We start from the raw sequence: 20815 nt of genomic DNA, 5'->3' as shown, positions 1-20815 counted from the left end.
TTGTCTGTTATGTGTAGACACAGCAATGGTCATTTCTTGAGTTAGGTGCCTTTTTTATGCTTGAATGATTCGTTGGCCAGTGTTAAGTGGTTTAACAAACAAAACAAAAGCAGCCAAACCCTAAAAGACCTCCAGGAAGCCTGGAGAACTATTGCTCAAGACTACTTGGGGAAAATATAAGACAAGAAAGTCTGGCTTCTTGGAAGCAAGATAAAAAGAATTGAGGGTGTGGGTCAAAACTTTTTCACAACACTACATTTGTGTTAGTTATGCACAGCCTCTATCTTCTCTTCCATAAAACTCTTGAATGGTAGGATATATTCTACCCATGAGTTTTGTCTATGTCTTTTCATTATGGCACTAGCTGTTCCAATGTGGACTTAAAAAGGAAAGCAGATCTTCAGTCCCAAGACAAGAGCTGAATTAGTGTGTCCAAGTCTAGACTAATCTGGATTATTAGAAGGTGTGCCATAGTGGCATGAAGTTTAAAAGAAGAGGATTTGGCTTGGGGAGTGTTTATGTTTTACCTGCTTCCTTTTTCTGCTTTGAGAGGAAATGAGGGCTTAACTTCAGAATGCTTGTGGCAAAACATAAAGACAACTTTTCTCTGGTCCCATAACTTTATTGCATCATTAACTGCTTCTCTTTTGCTGATTGAATTCACTAACAAAGTGCCCATGAATTCTTAAAAGCATGTTATTGATATAAAGTCCACTCAGAACAATTGAAATAAGTTCTTGCACCTCTTTGCCCTACTATAAACATTCACTTGTGCCCTTTTAAACTTGCTTGCAGACACTAGTAAAATTCCCCAGCTGTCTGCACTCTCTCTTTCTCTCTGTAAACCTAGCCAGCTGCCTGCCCTCCACTTTTGACCTTGTTTTAATGAACTTGATTGTTTGTGTGTTTATATATATGTATGCGTGTGTGTGTGTGTGTGTGTGTGTGCATATTTGAGTGAATATATGTCAGTTGGCTCCCACTGTGACCCTTGACCTTTTAAGACTGACAGGCTAAATCTAGCCTCCCTGGTTCTCTGTATGGCTCTCGTCTCCTTTTCTTTCCCCTGTTTCGTGACTGATACCCTGTCAACGGGACAAGCTCTCAGGTTGTATGTGTGTGCATGTGTGTATGTGTGTGTTTGGGGTGAAATATGTCTTACAGATCCAAAGAAACAAATAGTTTATGACCCCTTTAACCTCCACTTTGACAGTCGGGTCAGAGTGACCCGAACAGTATATACGTAATATAAACATGGCAGTGGGGTGCTTAAAAGTGCTTTCAACTATATATATATATATATATATATATATATATATGCTGGGTGTTTTTTTTTTTATATATATATATATATAAACACCCAGCACGCCCCTGCGGGCGGTTTATCCTTCAAGCTCGGGTCCTCTACCAGAGGCCTGGGAGCTTGAGGGTCCTGCGCAGTATCTTAGCTGTTCCCAGGACTGCGCTCTTCTGGACAGAGATCTCCGATGTTGTTCCCGGGATCTGCTGGAGCCACTCGCCTAGCTTGGGAGTCACCGCACCTAGTGCTCCGATTACCACGGGGACCACCGTTACCTTCACCCTCCACATCCTCTCGAGCTCTTCTCTGAGCCCTTGGTATTTCTCCAGCTTCTCGTGTTCCTTCTTCCTGATATTGCTGTCATTCGGAACCGCTACATCGATCACTACGGCCGTCTTCTTCTGTTTGTCTACCACCACTATGTCCGGTTGGTTAGCCACCACCATTTTGTCCGTCTGTATCTGGAAGTCCCACAGGATCTTAGCTCGGTCATTCTCCACCACCCTTGGGGGCATCTCCCATTTTGACCTCGGGACTTCCAGGTTATACTCGGCACAGATGTTCCTGTACACTATGCCGGCCACTTGGTTATGGCGTTCCATGTATGCCTTGCCTGCTAGCATCTTGCACCCTGCTGTTATGTGCTGGATTGTCTCTGGGGCATCTTTACACAGCCTGCACCTGGGGTCTTGCCTGGTGTGATAGACCCCAGCCTCTATGGAGCTTGTGCTCAGAGCTTGTTCTTGTGCTGCCATGATTAGTGCCTCTGTGCTGTCTTTCAGTCCAGCTTTGTCCAGCCACTGGTAGGATTTCTGGATATCAGCCACCTCCTCTATCTGCCGGTGGTACATACCGTGCAGGGGCCTGTCCTTCCATGATGGTTCCTCGTCTCCCTCCTCTTTCTTGGGTTTCTGCTGCCTGAGGTATTCACTGAGCACTCGGTCAGTTGGGGCCATCTTCCCAATGTATTCTTGGATGTTCGTTGTCTCATCCTGGACTGTGGTGCTGACACTCACCAGTCCCCGGCCCCCTTCCTTCCGCTTAGCGTACAGCCTCAGGGTGCTGGATTTGGGGTGAAACCCTCCATGCATGGTAAGGAGCTTTCTTGTCTTTATGTCAGTGGCTTCTATCTCCTCCTTTGGCCAGCCTATTACCCCAGCAGGGTACCTGATCACAGGCAGGGCGTACGTGTTGATGGCCCGGATCTTGTTCTTACCATTCAGCTGACTCCTCAGGACTTGCCTGACCCTCTGCAGGTACTTGGTGGTTGCAGCTTTTCTAGCGGCCTCTTCATGGTTCCCATTCGCCTTTGGGATCCCCAGGTACTTGTAACTGTCCTCTATGTCTGCAATGTTGCCTTCTGGTAGTTCAATCCCCTCAGTTCTGACTACCTTCCCTCTCTTTGATACCATCCGACTACACTTCTCCAGTCCGAACGACATTCCAATGTCATTGCTGTATAGCCTGGTAGTGTGGATCAGTGAATCGATGTCTCGTTCACTCTTGGCATACAGCTTGATGTCATCCATGTACAGGAGGTGGCTGACAACTGTTCCGTTCCGTAGTCGGTATCCGTAGCCAGTCTTGTTAATGATCTCACTGAGGGGGTTCAGGCCTATGCAGAACAGCAGTGGGGACAGAGCATCTCCTTGGTAGATCCCGCACTTGATGGTGACTTGTGCTATGGGCTTGGAGTTGGCCTCTAGTGTTGTACGCCACATCCCCATTGAGTTCCTGATGAAGGCTCTTATATATATATATATATATATAATTTCAACAATAAAAGGAGGGCTAATTACTCCATAAAGATGGGGAAACAGCACAGTACCAATCCATTCACCAGAACAAGGAACAAACTGCTGAAAGAGAAGCTTTTACATCAATGTTTTTGAATCCAGAAAAACACTCCCTGTATTGTACAGACCCAGCACAGACCATCATGTACTCCCATACAAAGAGTAGATTTGTAGTGAGTCACATCAGTGTAGTGGGAACAATCCTGGCAGACATTTTTTTTGAATAAAACGAACCCCGTCAAATGCAAATTTTCATATCAATACATTTTGTGTAGAATGTCCACTGGCATTTTTAAGTGTCTACTGGAAAGCACACAAAGCATTCATAAATACATTTAAAATTATTTTGTGAAAAATAATGTGTGTTTTTCCACCGAACTTCATTATCTGCTAATTTGCTCACCTGGTTCTTTCTGCTCTTCTACAATCTCTCTGTCCTCTCTCTCTCTCTTTCGACATCCTCCTCGCTCCTTCTTTGCTCAGACAATTACACACAAACACATTATTTTCAATGAGAAAATAACACAAAAATATAATCTTAGGAAACTTATAAGATTCTCATAAGATTCTATACACATTTGATAACCCTGCTTAGTGATGTGAAATCATCATCAGTGTGTATGGGCAAAACAGAAGCTACTTTGGCTTTATAACTACCTATCCACACGCTCCTGTTTCTTTTTGCTGTCTCTCTCTTTGTTGTCTTTATCCTTCTCTCTGCCTCTCTGTTGTCCCCTCTCACTCTTTGTGCTGTCACCTAAACGTCAAATGTAGCAGTGAGATGAAATTTCCAATCCAATAAAAGGCATAAACTTATCCATATTAATTTACAGCCATATTCAAACTGAATACAGGCTGCCGTTGGCCATTGACATTAACATCCTTTTGACATGAAGTAAGCAGCTAGCTTATTGCTAGCAGCTAGCAATAAGCTATAGGACCACTAATTTGGAAGGTTTAAATGAAGCTAGTAATCTCCAGATATCTAGCCTATATTGATTAATATTTATGCTATTTATTTTATTTATGCTATTTAGACAGAAAATATTTATAAGCAGACACTTTCTAAGTCTCAGTGATGTCCCCAGCTGTAGAAGCATTGTGATATCAAGAACACGGGACAGTTAGACGTGTTTTCATTGTGTCCCGTCTCTAGTAGATGAGTTGGCAAATTACGACACTTTCAATGATGGCAATGTCACAAAATTTGGGGGTCTTTGATCACCACAAAAGAAGGGTCTAAACTTGCCTTTGCTGAAAGGATTGCTCCACCCCCATATCAATCCTTCTTGTAGGGGAGACCGGGGATAGTTGTAACATGGGTCAGTTGTAACACTTCCAATTTCTCCAATCAGGGCTAAGTTTCAAATGATGTGATTCATCCTGTGCATGCCTAATTCAGTTCTGCTATCACATGTAAAAAATCAGCACATTTTGTCAAACACAGACAATTTAACACGAATAAAAATCATTTGTATGCCAAAAAGTAAGTTTTTCTTCTTTATTTCAATTTCTAATAGCATTATCTGCTTTGCAGTTAAACTCATCAAACTTGAATTATGTTATTTGTATGTCTATGGGGATATATTCTGTGTAGGTCTTTAGTGCTAATGTTTTAGCCGTTGGCTGTAATGTTAGCTAGTTCATGGCTATAGGAGTCTGGGTTAGTTGTAACAATAATGCACATGTTACAACTTACCACACTATTACTTTAACTTATATTAAACAAGTTGGGGCAACGACATCAGCAGAGAGAGGTTCACTGGTCACTTTTGTATATGCAGTTAATGCCATTGGCAACACAATTCCTCCACTGTTTGTGTTCCCACACATACATTATGCAGATCACTGTGTCAGAGATGGACCAGTAGGAAGTACTGGTAGTGGAAATAAATCAGGATGGGTGCAAGAAACAGATTTCCTCATCTTTCTGAAGCACTTTGCAAACCACACCAAGGTAAGCCATGATAAAAAGTAATGGAATTGCGATGCTGGTGAACAACTACATTTTTTCAGCTTCATTGTTATGTTCAAAATTGGTGCAAGAGTTGTAGGTTATAATGCCCACTGAGCCAATGAGGCCAAACTCAAGGAAGACCAACCAAAATTAATGAAATATTCAGTTGCAGAAAATTCCATAATTTGTCTTTTTTGGGGGGTTGGAATATGTTCAAAAGCTAGATTTCTGCATTCTGTTACACACACACATAGCTACATAAATGGCTCTAAGTGCATTCATGTGTTGAATAAAAAAGATTACATGTTAATGTTTTGTCAGTACCCTTATTTCATTATGTTACATTTCACCCCAGGATATGTTACAACTAACCCAGACTATGGGGTTAATTGTAACATTTCACTCTTTGTGTTTGAGACCATACCATGCAATGGGTAATTGTGCTGTAGAGAAAATAGCTGCACTATGTATTAGCAGAGACATGTAAATACTTTGCATTACATTTTGAATCCACTACCTTAAAAGAGCTCCAATTTACAGACAAATGTCAAAAATGTTACAACTATCCCCGGTCTCCCCTACTCCTCATTTTGTTAGACTAGACTAATCATTAAGTTAGCTAGCGGCTGTGGCTAATAAAAAGATAGTTACGTTAATGGTTAATGTGGGAGCTAGGCCTGTTGTCATATTAAAGCCTTAAAGTCGCAGGTTGAGGCTGAGAAAACTCTGCCAGTGACAGAAACAGTGGAAGCCTGTCTTACCAACTGTACGTGATCACCGATCAGATTATGATTCAAAGTCAGCAGACGCTCAGCACTACTTTAGACAAGCTAGAATTATTGTTGTCTTTTTAATTGTTTCTGGTTTTTTCACTACCTAAGAGAAATATTTCAAATATTTTTCATGTACATTCATGGATACTTTATTAAGTACACCTGATCAACTGGCTTTGAACCTGGTATGGGTTTTGTCTGTTCAGAATACTTCAGAAACTGCTGATTTACCCACACAAACATCTCCAGTGTTTATAGAGAACTGTTGGAAAAAGAGAAAATATCCAGCAATCAACAGTTCTCAAGCTAGTTCACACTAGTGTTGATGGTGTAATGGTGTAGGAGATATTTTCTTGGCACGCGTTTAGCCTCTTCGAATCGAACATTATTTATAACGGCCTACCTGAGTGTTGTTGCTGGTCGTAGCCATCCCTGTGACAAAGTAGCTATAACGGAATTAATTTGTGACTAAAGTGTACTCATCTTCTGATGGCTGCTTCCAGGAGGATACAACACTTTGTTAATAAGCTCAAATCATCTCCCAATGGTTTACTGAACATGATGAGTTCACTGTACTCACATGGACTACAGAATCACCGGACCTTAATCCAACAGGACCACCTTCAGGATGTGGCAGAACAGGAGATTTCTATCACAGATTTGTAGCTGGAAATCTGCATCGATGGTGTGATGTTATCATGTCAGAGTAAGGACTCAGAGGAATGTTTTCAGCATCTTGTGGAATCTGTGCCAGTACTTAATGTAAAAGAGTGTCCAAGCTGGTGCTACAATGGTACAAAGTGTCCAGTGATTTTATATACCTTATATAACTTGTTATATAACATTAAAATAGTTTTGTCAAAATCACAATAGTTTCATTTTGACACTGTGGCGGTATCTGCTCAGGCAGGTGGAACAGAGCACACCCGTTTGTGAATGGGATCACTTAAAAATGAGGCGACTTAGAATTTTCAAATCAATACCACAGATACACCTACTAGGAGACTGAGGGGAAGGAACAATGACAAACAACAATTAGTTGATGCTTAAAGCTGGTTTATTTAACATGACATAAACAGTAAATTGTATCCAAGTTATCTGTCTTAATGTGTTGTGCAAGGTCTGGCTGAAGGACTGATGTGCAGAAATGATGTTATGTCCCTCAATAATTCACAAGACCTGCTGCTCTGCTTCGAATATTGGTAAGAACTTCACCCAGTGATTACTGAATGGATTTTCACCAAAATTTTGCCCAAGTTCAAGACCAGATTTGTTGGTTGTTTTTTTGTCATTTAGTCTATTTTGTTTTAAATTTTCACAAGAATTGCTTGTTCCTGTAGAATATTGGTGATCCCCACAATCAGACGATTCCCTATGTGCAAGCATTTACCCACAGTGGGAATGAAAAACCTGCTTGTAAGAGGAAGAAACCTCTGGCAGAACCAGATTGTTGTCACAGCAGTGACTGGTTGGGGTGGGGGAAGTGAAAAAAAAAGCCAAGGTGATAATTGTTGGAGCAACTTAATTATTTTTTTTGTTAAAATATTAAACTGTTGTAATCAGATTTAATTGAGTATTGGGTTTTACAATGTGGATAAGCATTTGGACTGGAATGCATCTGTAATTTTGCTGTTAATTGCTTTTTCCAATCCCTGTTTGTGGTTTTAAATTGAATGTTTACTTTTGTCTGGGGTCAAAGAAACAATGCTGGGGATTGCAGGAGATTGATTTTGTGTGGTGTTTCTTGTTTCCAATTTTAAGTCTGCTGAGAGATCACAAGGTTTTCTCCCTCTGTCCTTCTAATGTCAATGCAAAGGGAACTCGTAGAGAGGTCAGTGTCATAGAATAGATGCTGGAGAACCTCCAGTGTTGTGATGCCATCAGCTTGTCCTAGGTCACGGTTTCCTTCCACATATAGCTATGCAAAAACTGCATAAAAAGCACTTGCAACAACAAATACATAATATTCCATAAACACGCTTTGCCGATCCGATCAGCTGTTCATAACATTTCCTAGACGTCATCGCGAACTTTCACATGTCCGCCATTACCTGCCCGAAACCGGAAGTGACGTCATTTCGTGGAAATGTAGTTTTTTACCATCAGGGCCTCATGAGCCTATACTGGTGTTTTTAAAAGTTATCTTTGACTTTATGACTTTCTGTGTCGTTTCTGGGATGCTTAGGACTCCTATTGCACTGCTGGAAATAGTTTATTTTGATGCATATGCTGCTTTTTTGCAAATTTGCACTATGATATGTATTTTCATTTTTCCTGCAGTGTATAAAAATTGGTGTATTTCAAAAATAAAACTATGAAGACACTCAAAATAAATTTCCTGTGGTGGGAAACTATTTTGTGCAACTTTTTTGTATTTACAGTTTTGAGGGATAAGCCTCTTAAATTTCTCTAACTAGAAATATATGTTAAAAAAACAAAAACGATTTTCAATTTTTTTGTAGTTTATGTAAATACTATGCACTTAATGCATACATATTATTAAAATTTGGGCTATAATGGTTGTATTGATGTATAGCAACTTGAAATGCTCCCAAAAATGGCATTGCAGCATATAAAATATAATATAAGCTCTGGTGGACTTGGTTCTATGGTAGGTCTTAAAGGGTTAAATGGAATACGAAGCATAATTTTAGGCTCTCTGTACCAAACCGTCTGCTCTCAGGAACCAGGAATCACTTAGATATGGGACGTGCTTGGCCAAAGTCAATAACTTTAACTTTGATGGGATACTGATGGCGTTCCACAACCATTATGTTTCCAGGTTTGAGGTCAGCATGCACTATTCCCAGAGAATGCAGGTGGAACAGAGTATTTGCTAGTTGATGTAAAATTAGACTTGTTTTTCTTATGAGGACACCCTGGTTATTCCAATCCTCTATGTTGCTCCTCATGTGCATATGCGTGTGTGCGTGTGTGGTGTGTGCATGTGTGTGTGAAGGTGGGTGTCTAAGTGCCAAAGACACAGGCAAAGAGACAGAGCATATTCAAGTGTGTTTTTGTGTAAGGAGGTCACAAAGGAAGACACTGTCCAGACTTTTCAAAAATAACAACATATAGAGTTGCGTTTGGACAATGTGTGTGTCTGTGTTTCTGTGAGTGCATATATGTGTGTGTGTGCATGTGTGTATTACTGAAAAGAGTATCTGGTTATTATTTAGTCAGGCTTGACTTCTGACCCTCTCCTTTTTGACCTCCCACATCCTGTTCATCTGGGGAGATGGGCATACATTCATACACATGCACCCACTCAATACCCCACCCCCATCACCACCACCAACCTAACAGCGCCACCCCCAGCCCTCTTGGCCACCAACAGACACGCTGGAGTCACAAAGAGTTCATGTTTATGTGAAATGAAGTGAAATCAAAGGTTTATCGATTTTCTCTCGTGAGTAGTTCAGCATACACGACTTATCCGTGATAGAATGTGCTGGAATAATAAAAAATAAAGGATGGCCTGTAAATGGTAAATGGCCTGTATTTGTATAGTGCTTTACTAGTCCCTAAGGACCTCAAAGCACTTTATACATCCAGCCATCCACCCATGCACACACTGATGATGGCAAGCTACATTGTAGCCACAGCCACCCTGGGGCGCACTGACAGAGGCGAGGCTGCCGAGGATGATCAAAGGTGGCTCAGAAATGACGTAAATACACACACTCTGTAAAGGCATACAGCTTTATTAGAGTCTATATCTAAATATTCTTTCCTAACATACCCGTCTGCACGTGTTTTCAAACTGGATGTGTTTTGTAACAGGATTTAAAGAGATTTCAATCTGAACAATGAGACTGTGAAAAAAGAATATGCACTCCCTCCTAAAAAAAACTAAACAGAAACAAGATGATTAGACAGAGGCTGCTGCCACTGCACTGACAAAAAAAAGGAAAGCATCAGATGTAGGTCTTAGCTTTGTCCCGCTGGATGCCATTACATTACTCTTCAGTCGTGGTATTTTATCTACTCAGAGCTTCATTATGCTTCATTAGTCATTGGATGGTTTTTGTGAGTCATTGTGTAAACAACACTTGCATTCATATATGGCATGCACAATTTGTAAATTTATGTTTGCATATGCTGTGCATGTCAAATATTGCATCTGTAAGCAGAAAAGGGGAGAGAGACTCGTCAGTGCCTTTTATAGCATACTCACCTTCTTATCTCCTTTTGACATTTCAAAGACCAAAACCCTCGTCTGTGCAGCTATAGCTGAAGCGATAAACTGCTGTGGTATACTGGATGGCACTTCACCATTTTTGCATATGGTGTATAACAGCACTATTATGTGTACTTGAAGCGGCATACATTCATTGCCGTAATCATCGCTGCAAATATCCAGAAATGTGATAGCAATAAAGCATAACCACACAATGTCTTGAAATATAAGACAAAAAAAGAATGTATTGGCACACGGCGTAATTTTATTTCACCAAGTCTTCCCAAGTTGTCAAACGTCAAAACAGAATGCAGCAGTATAGAAAACAAAATAAAAACAAAAATACAGCAGTGAAGTGGAATTCAATAAAATGAGTTGAAAGCGCAGGCTCGCTTATGGTCAGGCTTGAGTTTAGCCGGAGGGCAAAACTTTGCTTTTAACTGCTGGGACTGGGTGAATAGGTTGACTTAGTGCTTGTGTGAAATATTTGTTTTGGCAGTGTTAGAGTGAGTGTGTTAGTGTGAGGGAACTGCTGTGTTGGTGTGTGGATGTCAACAGATGTCTCTGTGTATGTAAGCTAAACATGCCCTATTCTTAATTCCAGGGTGAACCTGAACTTCCTCCCCTTTCAAGTCTTTTTTTTTCTTCCTTTCTCCAACACAGACTGACACAAGATGAATGAGTCATCTTTCAGACAGTTTTTTCTCATTCTTCTTTGTACAGATGTTTATTGTTTTAACAACATGCCTCCATAGGGGCAGGGAATGTGACAGGACGCTGTCCGCACAATGATTACCACTAAATAAACCAAAGAAAGGGGTTTATTAAGATTGGAGTTAACATAAAACAACAAACTAAAGGTATCTGGAAGACAGAGAGAGTACTTTATTTACTTTCATGCTACTATGAGGGTTGTGGTGTGCATTGCTTTTTGTGACAGTGAGCCTGAAATGCCACAATTACTAATGTGATTTTCTTAAAATAATATAAGTCATTTACTCATTTTTTATTAGCTTTTACCTTTTCTTGCCCTTTTCTTATTACACTGAAGTTGCTGTCCATTTTGGATGTTTCCCGAGTCCTCAGAGGTGTCAGTGCTACAGCTTTGTGCTTGTTCACTGTCACCTCACACCAAACCTGACCTGATCGCTGCCCACCTTTGAAAGAGTGAACTTTGACCAGAAAAACCCCTGCCAGGTCCTAATGATGTAGAGAGGATTGCGGGTGACAGGAGACGAATGCGAAGACAGACACACGTGGGCTGGTGCACAGACTTTGAGACACAATAATAGAGTGAAAAGGGCTTTTCTGCAGACCCGAGTGACGAGAGAACACGCACACACACACAGAGCACAGCTTACAGCTTACACAGGAAACTGCTGAGACGTGCGGGTCATGTCCGCTTCCATGTTTATAGTCTTTACAGACATATTAAAGCAGACACGTGCACACCCACACGGGCACACCTGGCGTAATCAGTTATCTTTGTTTTTGCATATTGTCTTTTTGACAAAGTAGTATGTGCTTTAGTTTAGCCTGAACCACGGGGTCAATTTGACATTGTTTTATTATTGCTCTTTGAGAACATATAAGCAATTCTTCAAAAAGTCCTGAAGAACATGCATGCAATCGCCTTACCTCCTGTAATTGACTCTTCTGAAGGTTAAACTGGACACAAACTAATTTGCTTTGGCCTCCGAGGGCTTCCTTCACCTAAAATAACGAGCCACACAGTTTACCCTTTACTAAACCTCCCCAGTAGACCACAGATGGCCTTTCAATTACCGAGCTAAAACATGCAGAATGGCAACGCATAGCATTATTAATGAAGTGCAAGAGGGGCTGTATTCATATCTCATCACGATAAAGCAAGCAAAACCACACATACGCAAAAACACGGAGACACACACACACACACACACACAAATTTGCAGACATGCTCATGCACACATGAACAGACAGATATACAAGCATGTGGCAGTGTACTAGTCACATATATGGCCATGCACATATACACACACACAAACCAAGATTACCTTTCTTATTTGCTTAGCATGCAATCTTTCTTAGGGTCACTACTCCATTCATCTACATTGCACCAATCTATAAATCCAACCCTCTGATGCCAAGGAAAGCCAGTGCATATGCAGAGCGATCTGGAGCTAGTTACTGTGTTTCTGCTGACTCATTTGCACATCACATTGAGCTTTTACATTTATTATAAATGGAGTAGGCAGCAAGAAACACTGAGGGTCAGTTTTTTTTAATTCTGAAGTTATCAAGCCATTTATTTGAGGGTGGACTTTTTTTTATTTCTCTCTCTCTAGTTTGCCATGATAATTCTTCTGTTAGAGTCCACAAGTATAATAGCCTATTTAAATTAAGGAAACTTGCATTAAATAAAATTAAAATGTGAACAAGGAGGGTGAAAATTGAGAATAGAAGGACCATAATTATTCTTTTCTAACTGTAAAATCACACTGGCCACAGGGAGCAGGGTATTAAATCACCAAACTAGCAATTAGCAGCTGACCCGCACTACCTCCTGAGCCACAACCACCCACATATACAACTGTAATACAGTTAGTGATTTGAAGTTTGCTAAATCAGTAGTCTTTAATATTTATATTTTACTTATCTAATAAAAGTTTTATGCAAGCAGTCTTGTACAATTTACATTTTTATAATCTAAATGTTTTGAGTGAATAACCAATATTTAATATTACTGATTAAACTGGGACTGTTTTGCACGTAAGTGTTTGTATTTTCTATGCAGTGTATATATATTACATGCTGTAGTGCTGGCACAGAGCATTGACCAGCCTGCTGAAGTCATGTGGTCTGGTGGATTTCATTTACCCAAGCCCAGCATCACATGGCCAATGATAAACAAGGTTTAAGATTCCAGACTTTGCCACACACTTAAAAAAAAACAAAACAAAAACGTATTATAATTCAGAAAATAACATGTCTAAATTTGCTTATGCAATATTTATGGTGACAGAGGGAGAAGGAAATCATGACAGAAAACCTCTGTAGTCTTTACATCAGTGTGACGGCTAAATGTTACTTTCGAGTGTGTTTTGTGTGGAATGTTTGCACACACATTAAAAATACAAAACAAAGAAAAATCCGACTCACACTGTGACATTATGAGATGAGAAAGTTGTGAAAAACTGTATGTATGTAAGTCCCACTGTTTAGGAATATATAATTCTCTATTGATATGCTAAAAAGACATTTGGGATTGGAGTTTTAAAGGCAGATATCCACCAGGGAGTTGTGGGCTAGCAGAGGGTAGCTGCATAATCAGCTCTACCATCAGCCAACTGATATTCTGCATAATAGAGAGGGGATTTCTGGGTCAGTGTGTGTCTGTGTGTGTTGTGTATGTGTGTGGCTGTAGCAATGTTGGTGGGGGTCTATCCTTTTATCCACATGGATGTGTGCATGTCTGCATGTGTCCTATCCGCATGTGTATGTATGTGTTCCCTCCACGGCTTGGTGTTTACGTGTGCATGTGTGTATCTGGGGCTCTGACCCTTTACCCCACCGGGAACAGATTTCATTAGGGAACAGAGAGTGAGGTACATGCAGACAGACAGACAGAGAGCCAGAGAAATAGGAAGAAAAAAATCAGGGGACCAAATGAATGAAAGATGGGCAGGAGGCAAGTAAGGGTAGCTTTAGAATGTATTAATAGGTCAAAGGTCACTTCATTTTCACAACAAGGAAAAAGAGCCAATGCAAAAGAAGCCATGACCTTTTGTAATTCACACACACATATGCACGTTTGTATGAAGCTTTTTCCAATTAGACACTTGACCCAATGCTAGGTTTAGCCTAGCGTTAAAAATATCTGCCCATCTGTCCCCCACACGAAAGAGAAGACCCCACAATGTGTCTGTGTAAACAGTTTTATGGCCCCACGACATGATTAATACCTGGTCCACTTTTTCTCAAACAACCCAGCTGAACAATCTAGACTTAAGTGTGGTTTAATTAAGTTGCCGTGCGAGTGTTTGAGGTGTAGGAAATGGGTGAACAAGGCATGCAGGGTCGCTTGATAGAAGGTTAGAAGATTGCGTGTGTATAGCAGAAAATGAGACTGTCAGGTTCCATGTGTGTACAAATGCACCCGTGGTGCTCTCTGTATTTGTGTGCTTCAGTGCTTCTGTGTGGAAGGTGTGGGTGTATACAAATAGGTTTACTGAAAAATCAGAGTCTTGAGCCGACCAGTGTTGCAAAAGGCAGGTTAAAACTTTTTAAGTTTAAAAAAAGAAAAAATAAAGATGAGGAGAAGAGGAAGAAAGGAAGAAAAAAAGTTGTGTAGCAATAAGCATTAGAAAAACTAAAGGAACAAATGTGATTATTGCTCATATTCAGTTATAAGTTATTAAAGGAAAATTAAGTCATATTCAAAGAAAGCAGGGTGAAACAGAGAAGAAGTTGATTGATGAAAAATGCCAGGATAATCTTAGAGGAAAAAAATGGCATCGAGGTACAAAGCAACCACAACAGAAGCCCAAAACCTTAACAAAGCCCACCACCGTATGATCACACCACACCACACCACCGTATGAGTGTTGTGGTTTATCTGACAGGACGTTCCCATATTTATTACAGTCATAAACTAAACTGCCCGTGTGGTCAAATTACAGTATCTTGGCTCACACATGTGTAAAAGATCAGGTTCTTTAGTCATTTGTAGGACAGGTTTTACTGATGGTTTTTGTAAAAAGTTTGCTTTTTTACTGCCCAAGTTCTTGTCATGTTCTTTTTTCCACGACTGAATTTCGATTGCTGGCTCTTGAGTCGCGCCTTCCTATTTGATTTGTTACATGCAGGACTCATGACGTTAGATAACTTCAAATGTTATTCACGGATGTGTATTGCCTTGAAGAAAGTGAAGGATGAATGGTTTAAGGATGAGAGAAAGATCGATGGATATAGAGAGAAGAAAATCCGGAGAAACAGCCAAAGGGAAGCAGAGCGTTGAGAAACAGACTGAGAAACAGACAGACAGCTAGGACAGAGATTGAGTGAGAGTCAGAGACAGAAAAAAAAGACAGGGAGAGAATTAAAGGAACCACAACAGAAGCCAAAAGCCCACTAAGTCTCCTACTCCTTATGGTGGCGGGGTGTGGTGTTGGGGATCTGGCACAACTTCCTACAGTACAGCCCCTTTCTAAACATCTCATATATACACCCAGTCAGACACAAAGTCACGGCTAACCACATCACAATTTGGTGCATATGTGTGTGTGTGTGTGTGTTTGTGCATGTGGGAGTGTGTGCAACCACTCAGCTCAGCTGCTCCCAGGCTCACAGAAAGCATTGGCTGCTTGAGCGTGTCAGAACGGTCTCTTGATCTCATCTGTCTTTTTATTGCCTAATCCCTATCTGTATTTTCTTCCATTCTCCCCTCTTATATACCCCTCTTATTGCCCTTCATCTTCTCCCTTCTACCCAACAATCCCTATCAATACAACTTTAGTTTCTCTGGAAGCATTTTTCAGTTCATACCAGTAAAAGTGTTTCTTAAGTAGTGTACCGGTAATTCAGTAAGTTTGACATCTGTCTAACACACTGAGCCTTTCTAAGCATTCCTGTTTTTATGGATGAGATTCAGATCGTAGCCAGCCCTCCATATGCGTCTTTCACGCACAATCTCAATGGGTCGATAGTCCGATGAGGTTTTTGGCTATGAATGTTTCATCCTGGTTTACATAACAGTAGCTGAGCTCTTTGGTAGCACATTGTGAATGTGTGATTACAAAGTGCTGTTTGTTCTACTCAACCTCTTCTTACTCTCTGTCTGACTGCGCTTTAAATTTCCCTCTTCTTTGTTTCTTATTTCAGATAAATACTTTTCATTTGCAACTTACCTCATTACATAACATTCAGTTTGTGTTGTTAAATTTTGCAGACAGGAGTACATAAAGAAAAACAACAGTGTAACTGTAACTAAAGGTCCTCATTTGTACAGTTTTGTTACTTTGGGATACCTTTAATTTTAAATATTTTTTTTATATGTAGCTGCTTTAACATTGATGGAATGTAGAAATAATTTTGAATAAATTATGATTTTAAACTAGAAATTATGCTTGAAATGAACAAAGCAAAGGGAAACAATGTAAAGAAAATCTATGGTCATGTTTGTATGTCTATGAGACTATACATCATCACAGACGTTCTAAATGCTAGCATGTTAACAACAATTGGATAGAGAAAAAATCCCTAATTTTATGTGCCAGTTTAAAAGAAATCAATAAAAATCTGTTCAAATCCTGATGGGGACATGACATTTGTGTACCAAATGACATGGCAGTCCATCCAATATATGTCAGGACATTTCTCTTAGCAATCCCGTTGAAGCACTCCAGACTGGGCATGTTGTCGTGCACTAGCTAAAATGTGTTATTAACTGTTCCTTGATTCTTCTTCCTCCTAGCGTTTTTCCCGCTCGGTTGCAGGGTCCGCTTTTCTGCAAAGTCGTCTCCACTTGGGTCGGTCAAGGGCGTCGGTCAGATCGGCTTCGATCTTCTTCACGTCGTCCTTGATTCGGTCCATCCATCTCCGCTTTGGTCTGCCTCTAGGTCGACGTCTTTGGGGGCTGAGCCGCAGTGCTGTTCTCACCACTGAGTTCTCATCGCTCCGTACCACATGTCCGTACCACCGCAGCCTCGCTTCTTGCATCTTATCTGTGATTGGCGCGATTCCCATCCTCTTTCTAACGTCGGTGTTCATGACGTGGTCCCATCGTGTTAGGCCTAGGCACCATCGCAGCATCCGCATTTCCATCGTGTGAAGGTCTTGTTCGTGCTTTGCGGTGGCTGGCCAGCACTCGGATCCATAGAGGGCGACGGGGCGCACTACACTCTTGTAGATTTTTGACTTGAGGCGATTGGGCATTCTTCGGTCACACAGGACGCCGGTGACTTGGCGCCATTTCATCCACGCTGCGTTGATCCTGGCTCGTACATCTAGTAGGATATCGCCGTCATTGCTGATCATCGATCCGAGGTATTTGAAATGAGGTACTTTCGCCAGATCTTCTCCATTGACGCTGATCGTGCCGTCGGTCTGGGGGCCAGCCTCTAAGTATTCGGTCTTGTTGGTGTTGAGCCTCAGGCCGAAGTCAGCTAGGCGAGTCTTCCATTGCTGCGTTTGGTATTGCAGTTCTATTCGCGATTCATCGGCCAGGAAGACATCGTCGGCGTAGAGAAGTGTCCAGGGATGGGGTGACTGGAGATCCGCCGTCGCAGTGTCCATGCAAAGGATGAAGAGCAGCGGGGAGAGTGCCGAGCCTTGGTGGACGCCCACATTGATGTTAAAGGGCGGCGATGTTCCCACTGGGCTTCTGACCACGCTGGTGACTTGTCGGTAGAGGAGCTTTGTCCAGTTGACGTAGGCTTCAGGAACTACATGTGATCGCAGGGAGTGCCAGATGAGGTCGTGTGGGACACGGTCAAACGCCTTTTCCAAGTCGAGGAAGGCCATGTGGATGGTCTTGGACTTCTCTCGGTGCTTCTCCAAAAGCAGGCGGGCAGCATGGATGGCGTCCGTCGTGCCACGCCCCCTGATGAAGCCACATTGGTTGGGCGTTAAGTTGACGATTTCTCGCATCCTGGCGTCGATGATCCATTCGAAAACCTTCATGGTATGGCTTAGGAGTCGGATCGGGCGGTAGTTGGAGCATTCAGCCACATCGCCTTTCCCTTTCCAGATGGGCACCGTTATGCTGGTTGACCAGGCTGCTGGGACGGTCCCGTCTCTGATGATGCTATTGAACAGGCTGGCGAGGACTAAGGCGCCTTGGCGCCCGAGCAGCTTCCAGACTTCGGCTGGTATGTCGTCTGGTCCGGTCGCTTTACCATTCTTCATATTTTTAATGGCTGTTTCCACTTCCTTGATGGTGATTGGCGGGACAGGTCCTGGGACGGGCGGGGCACTGTGGATTGGCTGGTGAGGGAACTCCACGTTGCAGATATCGGAGAAATACTCGCTCCAGCGATTGAGGATGGCGGGCGGGTCGCGGAGGGTTTGATGGTTGGCATCCTTGATGTGTTTGACCTGGCCAATATCCTGTGTTGCTCGATGGCGGCTGCTGGCAAGGCGGTAGATTTTGTTCGCTCCTCCGGGCGTGTCCAACTCTTCATACAGTTGGTCATAGTGTGATGCCTTTGCCGCTGCTACCGCCTTCTTTGCGGCCGATCGTAGGGCCCTGTATTGCTGGTAGTTGCCATCGCTGCGGGATTGAAGCCAGTAGTCGATTTGGGTGTCTCTGCCGCCGCTGGAGTACGTGATGAGGTGTACCGGCTTCTTTTTGAAGAAGGTGTTGGTCACGGCAAGATCGTGGGCCTCTGCGTAGTCCAGTACCCGGCAACCGTCGTCGTTTCTGGTCCCAAATCCTTGGCCGCCATGGAATAGGTGATATCCGTCTCTCCCCTTGCCTACATGTCCATTTAGGTCGCCGCCTACCGCCACATGTTCCTCAGGGCTAATCGTTTGCAGGTGGTCGTCGAGGGCGCGCCAGAATTCTGTCTTCTCCTCGTCGGGGCAGTTGGTCTGTGGTGCATAGCAGGAGATAATCCGTAACTGTTCCTTGATTAATGCACTTATATGTGGAAATAAATCTGTCTGGAGACCATCTTTGAAAGGCAGAGTACAAAAGGAAAACCTTTCCCCACAAGGCAATTTCCTTAGCAGACAGTAGACCAACACAACACAATACATAATTATAGTACATCGTACAAAACACAATACAAGGTCCAAATATCCTACACTGTTAGAAAAACAAACAAAAAGAAGAACAGATGGAACAAAGGACAACCTGTATCTATTAGTATTATCTTCGTACAACTTAAACTTTAGCCCTAATAGAAGCATCTGGAACTCGATGTAAAGGATGCTGACAATCCCAAATAGTGGTTGTAGCTTGAAGAAAGATAGCTGTAAGTCAGCTGTCAGTGGAAACTAAAACTTACCTCTACAAAGATTATAAGAGTCTAAAAAAACAAATTTTATTGTTGTTAGAAAATTTGTAATATTGTGGCACAAGCAGAACTTTCAGGCTGCGCCTTTTTGCTTCTCAGAAGGTCAGTATAAGTCTCAGCAGACGAGTGTCTGTGCTTTTGATTATTAAAGTAGGAATTAATGTCATCGCCCTTGCAGACAGACAAAAAGCTGTCTTGTGTCAGTTTTTCCAATATTTGCACATTTAATCAGCATCAGCATCTTGATCATCTTACTAATGTGCAAACCTTCAGATGCATTGCCTCAAACAGTCCGTGCTATTGTTGAAATAAACGACACCAGAATCTTTTGATTCTACGAGCTCAATTTATGTACATGAAAACACAGCCTGCATTTCATTCAGTTGTCGCATGCAGTGCGCCTATAATTAGAGTGATTTACTGAGGCAACAGATAATTATATAATCATAGGCTGTGAATGTGTTGTATACTCATTTAGGGAGTGAAGCTGGAATCGATATTTCTACACATAACCGAGGTTGCTTTAGTTCAAGAGGAAGCAGTATAATAAAATATCGCCTAAAGCCTGAAAAGTTGATACTTGTTTAGTAACATCCAATAACTTCTGTGTCTCAATTAGATTCCTATCAGTTATCCTAATATGCTCTTTACTGAGTGATGGAAACGTAACTAGAATCTTTCATTTGTTGCATAAACATCACAGATAAGGCAGTGTGTCTGCTTCAATTGGAAATACAGTATATTACAATCCAATGAGTACGCCATCACCTGTGGTCCAACATCAGCTCCAAAAGCTGCTATTGCTATAAATTTTAAGCTTTGGAGCTAAAAGGAAGTATAGATGCCACCATGTATGAGTCAGGTCCTCTAACCACCCATAAATGTGAAAATAGTTAATGTGTTTCCATGCTGGTTCAAATGTCTATTTCTGCATCATTTGTGGTCCCAACCTCAGTTCCTTCTTCTCTAAACCAATAAGATGTATGAGTCAGGTTCCTTTAGCCATTTATAAGCATGGCATTGAGCAGACAGCCACCCATAAATGTCTTTGCCTGTGTCTCCAACTATTGCCAAAAGTCTTATTGCAGGGACTCTAAATGTCTTCTTAACCTGTTGATGAATATGTTTTTTCACTTTTCAAGATTTCAGGATGTGTTTCGTAGAAATAATATATGTCTTTTTTCGCAGGCAACTCTTCTTTCCTCTCTCCTTCATAAAAGTCGACATTTTACTCTATCTCCTTATTTTTCATTCTGTCAGTGTTTCTGACTTAATCTCTTTCTTAGTGTTTGGTGACTGTGTATGAATCAGGCCTTCTGGTGCATTTAGTTACATTTTCCTCCTTTTTTCTCTTGCTCACTGTCATTCTTTGTCAGGTCCTCTTGGCCATAGACTGAAATGCTGACAGACGATGCCCATGAATGATGAATGATGACTGGAGGTCTGTCTGGTGCCAGCAGAATGCATAATACAGCATCGATACAGCAATCGCAGTCCTCCTCAGCAAAAACATGGCGCAGTTTCTGTATCACATTATTGGAAGATTTGCCCCAAGCAGGACAGCAGGACCACTCAAAGTGGAAATCAACCGCAATGTTGAATGTTGTTTCGGTTGGAGTCCTAAATGAAGCAGCATTACAAAGAGTTTTCTGGTGAGTGCTGAAATGATCATGTCAGGATAAAAACAATAACCCGAATAGATTTTTTGTTAATCTTGTTATACACATATCTTTGTTCTTATCTCTGTATAGGATAAACCATATTTAATCTTAATCTACTCTAACGTGCTGTAATGTGACCAGATATTATA

The 20815-nt window shown here is 41.6% G+C and overlaps 1 long non-coding RNA gene across 6 annotated transcripts in view; it reads left to right on the top strand.

The window, feature by feature from the left end:
- LOC146563814 (uncharacterized) overlaps window positions 1-20815 on the top strand; it is a 114252-nt gene that overhangs the window by 66536 nt on the left and 26901 nt on the right. For all 6 annotated transcript variants that reach the window (XR_014894362.1, XR_014894365.1, XR_014894364.1 and 3 more), the window contains exon 4: window positions 20382-20657. This is a non-coding gene — a long non-coding RNA (uncharacterized LOC146563814). The remainder of the gene's footprint in view (window positions 1-20381; window positions 20658-20815) is intronic.

This window comes from Mchenga conophoros, linkage group LG11 (assembly GCF_057382185.1).
Source record: "Mchenga conophoros isolate Kocher_MC1m ecotype Shallow Benthic linkage group LG11, M_conophoros_male_GT1.1, whole genome shotgun sequence".
NCBI classification, from domain to species: Eukaryota; Metazoa; Chordata; class Actinopteri; order Cichliformes; family Cichlidae; genus Mchenga; species Mchenga conophoros.
Note: the sequence above shows the minus strand (reverse complement) of the source record. Positions and strands in the feature narration are given on the sequence as shown.